Source organism: Oncorhynchus clarkii, unplaced genomic scaffold, assembly GCF_045791955.1.
Source record: "Oncorhynchus clarkii lewisi isolate Uvic-CL-2024 unplaced genomic scaffold, UVic_Ocla_1.0 unplaced_contig_9350_pilon_pilon, whole genome shotgun sequence".
NCBI lineage: Eukaryota > Metazoa > Chordata > Actinopteri > Salmoniformes > Salmonidae > Oncorhynchus > Oncorhynchus clarkii.
Window position 1 is genome coordinate 1 of NW_027260815.1, and position 10,000 is coordinate 10,000.

The following is a 10,000-nucleotide window of genomic DNA, read 5'->3' on the forward strand; positions in this document are numbered from 1 at the left end:
AGGAAGGCCCTTTACATAGAATAGATGTAATGACGCATGTCAACACAGCAAGCTGAAGCCTGGATAAAAACTGCTATTCACACCATTAGCCCCGTAGAAAGTGAATAGAAAACTTTGCAGGCGAGCCACTTAGGGTAAACAACATTTCCCAAGGCAGTCAGGACAGATCTAGGGCCTGAGGTTATCCATACCTCAATCAAACCAATAGGATAGGCTATATTTGAAAAACTATGCACACATTGACATTAGATAGAATTGCCCCATAACCCCTATTTTACACTTCAGAGCCCTAGGTGGGATTATAAGGCAAATGAGATGCAAAATATAATATGGAAGTATTGGAATTTGGAACAAATGATCAGTTTACACACTTATATATACTATACACATACTGCCTTTCAGCCGTCAAGCACTGTCGGCTTGCAAAACAGCTAACTTTCATTATCAGTAATAGTCAAACAATGAAAAGCCGTTGTTTGGGGCCCTGATAGAGAACCTCACAGAAATACAATGAAAAGCCGTTGTTTGGGGCCCTGATAGAGAACCTCACAGAAATACAATGAAAAGCCGTTGTTTGGGGCCCTGATAGAGAACCTCACAGAAATACAATGAAAAGCCGTTGTTTGGGGCCCTGATAGAGAACCTCACAGAAATACAATGAAAAGCCGTTGTTTGGGGCCCTGATAGAGAACCTCACAGAAATACAATGAAAAGTCGTTGTTTGGGGCCCTGATAGAGAACCTCACAGAAATACAATGAAAAACCGTTGTTTGGGGCCCTGATATGACTAGAATGGTTCTTCCTATAATTAGAATGATCAATATGACTAGAATTGTTCTTCCTATAATTAGAATGATCAATATGACTAGAATGGTTATTCCTATAATCAGCCTGTCATGATAGGGTTATTGTATGTCATATGCAAACTAGGAATATGAGTAGATCAGCCAACCTCTATGTCCATAACTGACCCCAGTCTGTCTGTAGGTAGTTTACCAGTCCCTTGGTGCAGCAACTGACCTCACTGCCTCTATCACACAGAATGGGACTGCCCCTCAGGTCTGCAGCTGGCCTCACTTCCTCTATCTCTATCACACAGAATGGGTCTGCCCCTCAGGTCTGCAACTGGCCTCACTGCCTCTATCTCCTGAAGCAGGCCTTGGTAACAGGGGCGGCAGGGTAGCCTAGTGGTTAGAGCGTTGGACTAGTAACAAGTTCAAACCCCCGAGCTGACAAGGTACAAGGTACAAATCTGTCGTTCTGCCCCTGAACAGGCAGTTAACCCACTGTTCCTAGGCCGTCATTGAAAATAAGAATTTGTTCTTAACTGACTTGCCTGGTTAATTAAAGGTAAAATACAAACAAAAAAAAACAGATTAGATTCCCATCACACACAGTCTACCTGAAGCAGGCCTAGGTAACAGATTAGATTCCCATCACACAGTCTACCTGAAGCAGGCCTAGGTAACAGATTAGAATCCCATCACACACAGTCTACTTGAAGCAGGCCTAGGTAACAGATTAGACTCCCATTACACAGTCTACCCGAAGCAGGTCTAGGTAACAGATTAGAATCCCATCAAGCAGTCTACCTGAAGCAGGTCTAGGTAACAGATTAGAATCCCATCACACAGTCTACCTGAAGCAGGCCTAGGTAACAGATTAGAACCCCATCACACAGTCTACCTGAAGCAGGCCTAGGTAACAGATTAGAATCCCATCACACAGTCTACCTGAAGCAGGCCTAGGTAACAGATTAGACTCCCATTACACAGTCTACCCGAAGCAGGTCTAGGTAACAGATTAGAATCCCATCACGCAGTCTACCTGAAGCAGGTCTAGGTAACAGATTAGAATCCCATCACACAGTCTACCTGAAGCAGGCCTAGGTAACAGATTAGAACCCCATCACACAGTCTACCTGAAGCAGGCCTAGGTAACAGATTAGAATCGCATCACACAGTCTGCTAGGAAGGAGTGGTGGAGGGATGGACGCCACTCAGACAGACAGACTCTACGTCTCTGTCTTTTAATGACATGTGTGTTTGATGAGGTGTGACCACGAGGGAGGGTTTGGAAGGAGCCAGGATAGGCAGAAGTTAGTAGCTGTTGTGTGTGTGTGTGTGTGTGTGTGCGCGTATGTGTGTGTTCTCTCTCCAGTGTGTGGTTATTTGCACACCCTTCTCTTGCCCGGTGCAGTCGGTCTGTGTTGTGGCCTGACCTCAGATTATAGGGTCTGTCTGTCTGTCTGTCTGCTGTGTTTCACCCTGCTGTCGTCACAGGGTGGTGGATATGTTACTACCCTCTCATATGAATTCCTCTCCGTTCAGACCAGATCTACAGCCTATCTGTATCACAGTGAGACAGACCAGCTAGACAGTCGTATGTCATTGTGGATGAGAGCTACTCTCCATGTTTTTATTTGGCCAGTTTCAACAACAATACATATGTCTGTCATATATTTACAGTCGTCTGGTGGCTGTATGCAGACTGAAGGCAGAGACGCTGTCTGCTGGTGACTCATGCAGCGCGCGCGTGTGTGTGTTCGTGTGTGAGGCAGACTCAATCCAACCTCAATCCAACCTACCTGAATTGACTGAAGAGCTTGTGCATTATGTTGTATGGATGGTTCTGTTCTGACTTACATGATGTTGTTGGTACCCTGGTGGTTCTGTTCTGTCTTACATGATGTTGTGTTGTTGGTACCCTGATGGTTCTGTTCTGACTTACATGGTGTTGTGTTGTTGGTACCCTGATGGTTTTGTTCTGACTTACATGATGTTGTGTTGTTGGTACCCTGATGGTTCTGTTCTGTCTTACATGATGTTGTGTTGTTGGTACCCTGATGGTTCTGTTCTGACTTACATGGTGTTGTGTTGTTGGTACCCTGATGGTTCTGTTCTGACTTACATGATGTTGTTGGTACCCTGATGGTTCTGTTCTGACTTACATGATGTTGTTGGTACCCTGGTGGTTCTGTTCTGTCTTACATGATGTTGTGTTGTTGGTACCCTGATGGTTCTGTTCTGTCTTACATGATGTTGTGTTGTTGGTACCCTGATGGTTCTGTTCTGACTTACATGGTGTTGTTGGTACCCTGATGGTTCTGTTCTGTCTTACATGATGTTGTGTTGTTGGTACCCTGATGGTTCTGTTCTGACTTACATGGTGTTGTTGGTACCCTGATGGTTCTGTTCTGTCTTACATGATGTTGTGTTGTTGGTACCCTGATGGTTCTGTTCTGACTTACATGATGTTGTGTTGTTGGTACCCTGATGGTTCTGTTCTGACTTACATGATGTTGTTGGTACCCTGATGGTTCTGTTCTGACTTACATGATGTTGTTGGTACCCTGGTGGTTCTGTTCTGTCTTACATGATGTTGTGTTGTTGGTACCCTGATGGTTCTGTTCTGACTTACATGATGTTGTTGGTACCCTGATGGTTCTGTTCTGACTTACATGATGTTGTTGGTACCCTGGTGGTTCTGTTCTGTCATACATGATGTTGTGTTGTTGGTACCCTGATGGTTCTGTTCTGACTTACATGGTGTTGTGTTGTTGGTACCCTGATGGTTCTGTTCTGACTTACATGATGTTGTGTTGTTGGTACCCTGATGGTTCTGTTCTGTCTTACATGATGTTGTGTTGTTGGTACCCTGATGGTTCTGTTCTGACTTACATGATGTTGTGTTGTTGGTACCCTGATGGTTCTGTTCTGACTTACATGATGTTGTTGGTACCCTGATGGTTCTGTTCTGACTTACATTATGTTGTTGGTACCCTGGTGGTTCTGTTCTGTCTTACATGATGTTGTGTTGTTGGTACCCTGATGGTTCTGTTCTGACTTACATTATTTTGTTGGTACCCTGATGGTTCTGTTCTGACTTACATGATGTTGTTGGTACCCTGGTGGTTCTGTTCTGTCTTACATGATGTTGTGTTGTTGGTACCCTGATGGTTCTGTTCTGACTTACATGGTGTTGTGTTGTTGGTACCCTGATGGTTTTGTTCTGACTTACATGATGTTGTGTTGTTGGTACCCTGATGGTTCTGTTCTGTCTTACATGATGTTGTGTTGTTGGTACCCTGATGGTTCTGTTCTGACTTACATGATGTTGTGTTGTTGGTACCCTGATGGTTCTGTTCTGACTTACATGATGTGATGTTGTTGGTACCCTGGTGGTTCTGTTCTGTCTTACATGATGTTGTGTTGTTGGTACCCTGATGGTTCTGTTCTGACTTACATGGTGTTGTGTTGTTGGTACCCTGATGGTTTTGTTCTGACTTACATGATGTTGTGTTGTTGGTACCCTGATGGTTCTGTTCTGTCTTACATGATGTTGTGTTGTTGGTACCCTGATGGTTCTGTTCTGACTTACATGATGTTGTGTTGTTGGTACCCTGATGGTTCTGTTCTGACTTACATGATGTGATGTTGTTGGTACCCTGATGGTTCTGTTCTGTCTTACATGATGTTGTGTTGTTGGTACCCTGATGGTTCTGTTCTGACTTACATGGTGTTGTGTTGTTGGTACCCTGATGGTTCTGTTCTGACTTACATGATGTTGTGTTGTTGGTACCCTGATGGTTCTGTTCTGACTTACATGATGTTGTGTTGTTGGTACCCTGATGGTTCTGTTCTGTCTTACATGATGTTGTGTTGTTGGTACGCTGATGGTTCTGTTCTGACTTTCCTTTTTGTTGTGTTGCTGGTACCCTGATGGTTCTGTTCTGACTTACATGATGTTGTGTTGTTGGTACCCTGATGGTTCTGTTCTGTCTTACATGATGTTGTGTTGTTGGTACCCTGATGGTTCTGTTCTGACTTACATGATGTTGTGTTGTTGGTACCCTGATGGTTCTGTTCTGACTTACATGATGTTGTGTTGTTGGTACCCTGATGGTTCTGTTCTGTCTTACATGATGTTGTGTTGTTGGTACCCTGATGGTTCTGTTCTGTCTTACATGATGTTGTGTTGTTGGTACCCTGATGGTAATCAGGTAGACTAAACTGTATGGAGGGCAGATAGCCTGTATTCTGTTAATTTCTACTGGCTAGTCTATATGGCCATCAGTCTATCACCCCAAATGACCTCACGACACCATTCACTTCAGTCATTCTTTGCAATTTCCTCTACTCTCCCTCCCCCACCTCCTCCCCTACCGTCCTCTCCCCTCCTCCTCCTCCTCCTCTGTCCTGTGTAGTTATTGAGAGGAGGCTGGGCTGGTGTTGTGTCAGGTTACCATACAGTATACGGCTGGGCCCTCAATGAAGTCTCTATTTCTATCAATGAAGTCTCTCTATTTCTATCAATTAAGTCTCTCTATTTCTCTCAATGAAGTCTCTCTATTTCTCTCAATGAAGTCTGTCTCTCCCTCTCTCTCTCACAATGAAGTCTCTCTATTTCTCTCATAATGAAGTCTCTCGCTCTCTCTCTCTCTCTCATAATGAAGTCTCTCTATTTCTCTCAATGAAGTCTCTCTATTTCTCTCATAATGAAGTCTCTCTCTCTCTCTCTCATAATGAAGTCTCTCTCTCTCTCAATGAAGTCTCTCTATTTCTCTCAATGAAGTCTCTCTATTTCTCTCAATGAATTCTGTCTCTCCCTCTCTCAATGAAGTCTCTCTCTCTCTCATAATGAAGTCTCTCTCTCTCTCATAATGAAGTCTCTATTTCTCTCAATGAAGTCTCTCTATTTCTCTCAATGAAGTCTCTCTCCCTCTCTCTCTCCCAATGACGTCTCTCTCTCTCTCAATGAAGTCTCTCTCTCTCTCAATGAAGTCTCTCTCTCTCTCAATGAAGTCTGTCTCTGTCTCTCTCTGTGTCTCTCTCTCTCTCTGAAGTCTCTCTCTCTCTCTCAATGAAGTCTGTCTCTCTCTGTCTCTCTCTCTCTCTCTCTCTCAATGAAGTCTATCTCCCAATGAAGTCTCTCTCTCTCTCTCAATGAAGTCTCTCTCTCCCAATGAAGTCTCTCTCTCTCTCTCAATGAAGTTCTCTCTCTCTCTCTCTCTCTCTCAATGAAGTCTCTCTCTCTCAATGAAGTCTCTCTCTCTCAATGAAGTCTCTCTCTCTCAATGAAGTCTCTCTCTCCCAATGAAGTCTCTCTCTCCCAATGAAGTCTCTCTCTCCCAATGAAGTCTCTCTCTCTCTCTCTCTCTCTCTCTCTCTCTCAATGAAGTCTCTATCTCTCTCTCTCTCTCTCTCTCAATGAAGTCGCTCTCTCTCAATGAAGTCTCTCTCTCTCAATGAAGTCTCTCTCTCTCTCAATGAAGTCTCTCTCTCTCAATGAAGTCTCTCTCTCTCTCTCAATGAAGTCTCTCTCTCTCAATGATGTCTCTCTCTCTTTCTCTCAATGAAGTCTCTCTCTCTCAATGAAGTCTCTCTCTCTCTCAATGAAGTCTCTCTCTCTTTCTCTCAATGAAGTCTCTCTCTCAATGAAGTCTCTCTCTCTCAATGAAGTCTCTCTCTCTTTCTCTCAATGAAGTCTCTCTCTCAATGAAGTCTCTCTCTCTCTCAATGAAGTCTCTCTCTCTTTCTCTCAATGAAGTCTCTCTCTCAATGAAGTCTCTCTCTCTCAAGGAAGTCCCTCTCTCTCTCAATGAAGTCTCTCTCTCTCTCTCTCTCTCAATGAAGTCTCTCTCTCTAAATGAAGTCTCTCTCTCTCTTTCTCTCAATGAAGTCTCTCTCTCAATGAAGTCTCTCTCTCTCTCTCAATGAAGTCTCTCTCTTTCTTTCTCTCAATGAAGTCTCTCTCTCAATGAAGTCTCTCTCTCTCTCAATGAAGTCCCTCTCTCTCTCAATGAAGTCTCTCTCTCTCTCTCTCTCTCTCTCTCTCTCTCTCAATGAAGTCTCTCTCTCTCAATGAAGACTCTCTCTCTCTCAATGAAGTCTCTCTCTCCCAATGAAGTCTCTCTCTCCCAATGAAGTCTCTCTCTCTCAATGAAGTCTCTCTCTCCCAATGAAGTCTCTCTCTCTCTCTCTCTCTCTCTCTCTCTCTCTCTCAATGAAGTCTCTATCTCTCTCTCTCTCTCTCTCAATGAAGTCGCTCTCTCTCAATGAAGTCTCTCTCTCTCAATGAAGTCTCTCTCTCTCTCAATGAAGTCTCTCTCTCTCTCAATGAAGTCTATCTCTCTCAATGAAGTCTCTCTCTCTCTCTCAATGAAGTCTCTCTCTCTCAATGAAGTCTCTCTCTCTTTTTCTCAATGAAGTCTCTCTCTCTCAATGAAGTCTCTCTCTCTCTCTCAATGAAGTCTCTCTCTCTTTCTCTCAATGAAGTCTCTCTCTCAATGAAGTCTCTCTCTCAATGAAGTCTCTCTCTCTTTCTCTCAATGAAGTCTCTCTCTCAATGAAGTCTCTCTCTCTCTCTCAATGAAGTCTCTCTATCTTTCTCTCAATGAAGTCTCTCTCTCAATGAAGTCTCTCTCTCTCTCTCAATGAAGTCCCTCTCAAATTCAAATTCAAGTTGCTTTATTGGCATGAAAAACATTGTGTCAATATTGCCAAAGCAACAATGTATACAATATACATTGTAACAAAATTATAAATGATAGCAAATAATAATATAAAATGGTAGTAAATAATAATACAAAAATAAATACAATAAAATGGTAACAGTCTACAGTAAACATTAATAATTATAGTAATAACAATAATAGTAATAATAAGTAAGTTACTGTTTACTATGCAGATGTTATTATTCAGTGTCCCTCAGGCTATGGCAGGAAAATACATATTTGGCTGCAAGAGGAGCCATTGCTCCTTCGCCCATGAGTATTCTTAGTTTTTCCTCTGGGTTCAATTTGTAAAAATGTGGAATATATGTAGTCATTTCTGTGAATAATGAATCTCTTTGTGAGGAATATTTATCACAGTAAAGGAGAAAGTGCATCTCTGTCTCTACCTCCCCTGTCATGCAGTGACCACATACACGCTCTTCTTTGGGTAGCCATGTCTTTTTATGTCTGCCGGTTTCTATTGCCAATCGGTGGTCACTCAGCCTGTACTTGGTAAGGATCTGTCTCTGCTTCGTATCTCTGACAGAGTAGAGATAATCAGCCAATTCATATTCTCTGTTTAGGGTCAGATAGCAATTTAGTCGGCTTTGGGATTTTGTTTCATTTTTCCAGTATTGTAAGTATGATTCCTTTGATTGGTTCATGATTTTGTTTATTGGAATTCTTTCTTTTGAAGCAGTGCTGGTGTCAGCTTGATTGGTGAGGTCCAACACCAGCTGACTGAGAGGGCTCGTTTCTGGGCTCAGCTCTTGGGCTTGAAGTGCTTTAAATTGCAGACTCGAATTTGGACTTGAATTTAGATGTAGCCAAAATTTTAATGATCTTTTCTGTATTTTCATTATTACTGGAAAACGGCCCAATTCTGCCCTACATGCATTAGTTGGTGTATTTCTCTGGACTTGTAGAATTTTCCGACAGAATTCTGCATGTAGGGTTTCAATTGGATGTTTGTCCCACATTTTAAAATCCAGTTTATTGAGTGGCCCCCAAACCTCACTTCCATAAAGTGCTATTGGTAGGATTACACTGTCAAATATTTTAGTCCAAATTCTAATTGGGATGTTGATTTTGAATAATTTCATTTTTATTGCATACATTGCTCTGCGGGCTTTTTCTTTGAGTGCCTTCACTGCCATATTAAAGTTTCCCGATGCAGATATGGTCAGACCAAGGTAGGTGTAATTTTTTGTGTGTTCAATTAAGGTGTTGTTCAGGGTGAATTTACATTTTTGTTTCTGACATCTGGGTTTTTTTTGGAAAATCATGATTTTAGTTTTTTGGAAATTTACTGCCAGGGCCCAATTATGGCAATATTGCTCCAGAATATTAATGTTTTGTTGAAGACCTTCTTTGGTTGGTGATAGAAGTACCAAGTCATCAGCATATAGCAGGTATTTCACCTCTGTGTCAAATAGTGTGAGTCCTGGGGCTGGAGATTGGTCCAACATGTCTGCTAATTCATTGATATAAATGTTGAAAAGATTTGGACTCAAATTGCAGCCTTGTCTCACACCTCGACATTGTGAAAAAAATTCTGTTCTTTGGTTTTTGATTTTTATTGCACACTTATTTTCTGTGTACATACATTTTATTAAGTCATACACCTTACCACCAAGCCCACTTTGTAGAATTTTGTAGAATAGCCCTTCGTGCCAAATCGAATCAAATGCTTTTTTAAAGTCAATAAAGCAAGCAAAGATTTTGCCCTCTTTTTTTTGGTGGACGTGTTTATTAATTAGTGTGTGTAAGGTGTATATATGGTCAGTAGTGCGATGGTTAGGGAGAAAGCCAATTTGACATTTACTTATTACATTTTTTTCTTGAAGAAAGGTTTGAATTCTTGAATTCAAAATGCTACAGAAAATCTTTCCCAAGTTACTGTTGACGCAAATTCCCCTGTAATTATTGGGGTCTGATTTGTCTCCACTTTTGTGGATAGGGGAGATGAGCCCCTGGTTCCAGACATCAGGGAAGCAGCCAGAAGTTAAAACCATGTTGAACAATTTAAGCACAGCATTTTGCAACTCAGGTGTGCTGTTTTTCAGCATTTCATTTCTGATGTTGTCTACACCACAAGCCTTTTTTGATTTAATAGATTTTAGCTTTTCATTTAGTTCTTGTTGGGTTATTGGGTAATCTAATGGATTTTGGTTGTTTTTAATGACTGATTCCAGGATGTTCAATTTTTCTTTAATTTCTAATTGGTTCTGGTTTAAGTCTTTTTGTGGGATGTTTTTGTATAGATTATCAAAGTAAGTTTTCCAAATTCCTACATCTTGTATGGCTAATTCTTGTGGCTTTGTTGTGCTTAAATTGTTCCACATGTCCCAGAACTGATTTTGGTCAATTGCGTTTTCAATTTCATCAAGTGTCTTGTTGGTATAATTCAATTTCTTGCATTTCAGTGTTTGTTTATACTGTTTCAGAGTTTCAAAGTATTCATATCGTAGCTCTGGGTTGTTTTGCTGCTTATGTTTTTTGTTT